Below are 4,498 nucleotides of genomic sequence, written 5' to 3' on the forward strand. Positions count from 1 at the left end.
ACACACAGACACACACACAGTCCTGGCTGTGGGATGAAGGAGGCTGACTCATGAAGGCATGTGTTCATTATTATAATATAGTCAGTGTGGAAGCATCTTCAGCTGATCATATTTTGGATCAGATGAAATATGTGATTGAGGGGTAGATTTTTACAGACTCTCACTCTTTCTTTATGTGAAGTCTGATTTGCAATGTTATCGAATTAACAAAAGACTTATATATTCTTAGTGTCCACAGTGTGTGAAGTCAGAGAATAGGGTCAACTCCAGGGCAGTATGGTGCATTGCCACACCACAGCATGTAAGGAAACCAACAGGAAGCGCATGTGTCTATAACAAAGTCAAAATGTCATTGCATTGCTGAACCTCCTTCTGCTACAGGTGAACGGGGAAACTCTTTCCTTGTCACAACTGCTCAAAACTCCTCCAGAAATGTATGCTTACTGATATGATACTAAATGTGGCGAGGGAGCTTTAAAGGGGCTATAATCAATATTGTTATATTAACAACACCTTATTGGACTACTTGTATGTGAATTATCACCTGACCTGTTCTCCTCAGTCCTATGGAGTTTGTTCAGCTATTCATAGTGTTCAGCTTATTGTTTACTGTTTTGGTTCACTCATTGTTTCCTGTCAAGTTTGAATTATCAGCTTAAAAGATGATTATAAATCAGTGATGTATGTCACAGCCGGTGGCCAAATAAATCAGTTATTGCAGGTTTGAAGAGTCTGGTAGTACTCAAGAAGAAAATATGCCTACATTCAAAGTGATTTTTGCCCAGTAAGAGCTGATTTGGCGCATTCTTGCCTATCACTGATTGTGATAAAATTTTCCATTTCTCATTAAGTTTCTTTTTTACCCCCAAAAGATCTTTGCATGTAACTCTGATGGTAGAAAGCAAGACACTGACTTTGGATCTCTATAAAATAACCCCTTTTGATCAATAAACCACAGATCTTTGTGTTAAAATGATGTGATTGTTCTTTTGCTGGATTCCAGTTTGCAACCAGATAAATTAGTAATGGGACTTTCCCATTTTATATTTATTTTATCTTTTAACATGCAAGGGTCTATTGGCATCCTGAGCGACACATCAAGTTTTTTACTTTTTTATCACAGAAAAGCTGAGCTGTACATTTTTTGTTATCTAAATTATCTAGATATTGTCCCTTTTATGAAACACAGTCCCTTTGAATCCACAAGCAATTTGCAACTTGTTTTGTAAATGCTCTTTAACATAAGTGTGCCATAAATGTCAGTGCTGCTTATATCTTATATTAATTTTAAAGCCAGTGAGTTATTTATTGTCAGATCTAACACTGATGCAGCAGAGCATCAAAGCTAAACATGTGGGCAGACAAAAAATATCATTGAAGCAAACTTACAAAGGCAAAGCTGTAACCTTACAAGCACAGATGATTGCACATTTACTGTAGATACACACACACAGGTGTAAGCGGCCACATACCCACACTAACACACAGCTACAAACACTCAAAACATATTCCAGCAGAAAGTGTCATCAACTGTTCAGCCTCTTTTCTGTCTTCTGTTCCTTTTATAGAAGCTGTTTGGTGGAGAGGCCCAAAATTCGATCATGCATTTTCTCTTGACTGAAGCCCTCCATATTTAGAGAGTCTATTTGTGGCAGTGTCTCTCCACAGTTGCCTTTGCCATGCCCTGAGGAGAGAGAGAGGAGGACTAATAAACCTCCCAGAGTATGCCTCGCTTAGTTTCAAAACTGCAGCAGAACTGGCACTCACCGCCTGCAGTGCACAACAGCGCATGAACACGCTGATAAACTGGAATAGGCACAATACTGAGGGTCGACATAACTGGGGGAATAGATAGTCTGACCTGTGTAGTTTTGTTTAAATCCCTCCTTCTTGCTGTGCTATAGCCATAGGTGGAACCCCAACAGCTCTTGGGTTGTTACTCGATTAAACCATCCCTGACAGACACAGTACTTATTTTTATGCAAATGGTGATCTCTGAGCAAAAACATCCACTGTTCACCCGGTTCCCAGCATATACTTAAAAGAGTATAGTTACTTAATAGTTAATAGTTTTTTTTAACAATGCATGAGGTAACTCATTTGGATCTATAATTAGATTATTTCTGAGGGCAAGCTGAACTAAATCTTTCATATCACTCTACTCTTTCAGGGTAATTTTTTTCTATTGTGAGGCTGAATTTAACATGTTCCTGTATATAGAGCACTGCATGTATAGTAATCCATTTTCATTGTTATGCTGAGGAAGAACATAACTCAGCATTCTCTGGCAGAAAAAAGACTTCTAACTTATTTTCACATGATATATTGTCTTAGCTGAGATACATCCATGTCAAACTTGCTACAACACAAATGAAGACAGCGAGCAGACAAGTCACATTTTGACTGAGGAGAAGGATAAGCTCTACATATCACACATCAACAAGTAGTTGTAACAGGCAGATATAAAGCAGCCTATACAGCAGCGTAGATGATCTGGTGAGGTCATGAAGTACTTTGTGACACAACTGGGTCTGTAAAATACTGTTGATCTGCCTTCAACTCCGCAGTTTGGAGCTTAAGACAAGTTATGACCTGTATTATAACCTGTGTGTCTAGTCTCTTAAAAGTACTACTGTATCCTCAAGCTGTAGTTATGCAGCTGTGGTTTGTCCTAAACTCATCTTTTGTGTCTTATAGAAAATACTCCCACTAGAGGTCACTGTCTATAAGGTTCATGTTACACCTGCTAAACACACAGCTCAGCTGTAGTTTAAAGCAGACAGACTACATGGAGTTAACATGTATTAAGTATTTTTTTCAATTACTGCCTATTAAATGATCACAGATATTGTTACTGAGTAATGAGTCAGGAATAGCAATACCAGTTTCATATCAGTTTCAGGTTTTGTATTGGAGCTATGAACTATTACATCTCCCCTATCAAATAAATACATTGAAATTCAAAATCCAAGGGGGGAAAAGGGGGAAAGGAATACCAGGGTTAATTACAATGAAATTATGTGCATGTTTTTATAAAAAATATCCCAAATCTATTTAAAACATGAGGTAGTGTAAAACTATAATTGTTCAGTGAGAAAAAACTTATTCAGCACCGCAGAGAAAGAGGGAATTAGCAGACATTTTGACTTGTCAAACACAAATGTAATTAATAACATTAACCATGGCTATAGTCCAGCTGTCTGACTGTTCCAGGGTCTCTTACTGGCATGACTTCCTGGGACATAGGTCTATATTTAATATTATTAGTAACGCCTGTGCATTTTCCGCTGTGACAAGTGAAAATGTCTGCTGTTGATAACATTTAAAGAAATTCAAATGTAAGAGAGTCTGGGTGTATTTCTTTTTTATTTGCTTGTGTATTGCACTGTGTAGTTTTACTGCAGTATTGACAGTAGCTAAGAAATAGTGCATAAGCAGAATGGTCGATGTGAAATCATAACACAATCATAAAACCATGTAGATGACCAGAAAGAGAAAAAAAGGGGCATCATATCTTAGGACAGTGCAGCAGTGTAGCCTACTGGTTGTATATTGGAAGATCTCTTCTAGGATGGACAGACATGCCATAGTATCTCGTATGTACAGAGTGGACAGAATTTGTAGAATTAAAATATTAAGTACATTTAATTAAAAAAAAATATATAATATTAAGTACATTAATGTACTTCACCTATGGATCAGGGAGAAGATGTGGATCAAGAGCACCTACAAGACGTCCTCTGTACCATGGAGACCTGGAGGAAGGGCAACAGGCTGATCTTAAGGACACCAGTCACACAAAGAGAAGAAAAAAGAAAAAAATAAGTTGCAGAGAGAGGATGAAACAGAAAACACATGATTCAAGGACAGTTATGGAAAAAATGAAGGTGAATAAAATTTTCTTTGGTTTGGTTTATAGGAGGGGGGGGGGGTTTACAGGATATATAAGATGAGTCACACCATCCAGTTTTCATCACATTTCACATAGAAACATTCTGTGATTCACATCAATATTGTCTGACCTTTAACCTTAGTGGAAGCCTTTCCCCTCTGTCTATCTCTTTTTGTCCACCATACAAAAACAAACACATTAGACTTTCCATCTGATATCATCTTATAAAAACAAGACTCTTTGCAGTGACAGTACATACTGATGTAAACATGTACGCGAGCGCATACATATTTGTCCCTGGCTGACCAGTCAGGGTGCTGCTGAGCATGAAGCAGTCTCTCCTTCTGTCTGCTTCTTCATAAAATTTGGCCTGCTACTCCTTCCACAGCGCCTTCCACTGTGGACAGACAACAACACACAATCAGTTAGCACACATGCTGACACACACCTACAAACAACTACAGGCTGGCTAGTGCACGGCATTAAAACATATTGACAGATGCATGATTATGCCCACAGATCCACATTGATGAGTACAATGCAATCTCCCACAGCGCAGTGTCATACAATACTGGCAATCCTGGAATTCAGTCATGAAAAAAAAAA

This window comes from Morone saxatilis, unplaced genomic scaffold, assembly GCF_004916995.1.
Source record: "Morone saxatilis isolate NCDOM2014 unplaced genomic scaffold, NCSU_SB_2.0 Contig11, whole genome shotgun sequence".
In the NCBI taxonomy this organism is placed as follows: Eukaryota; Metazoa; Chordata; class Actinopteri; family Moronidae; genus Morone; species Morone saxatilis.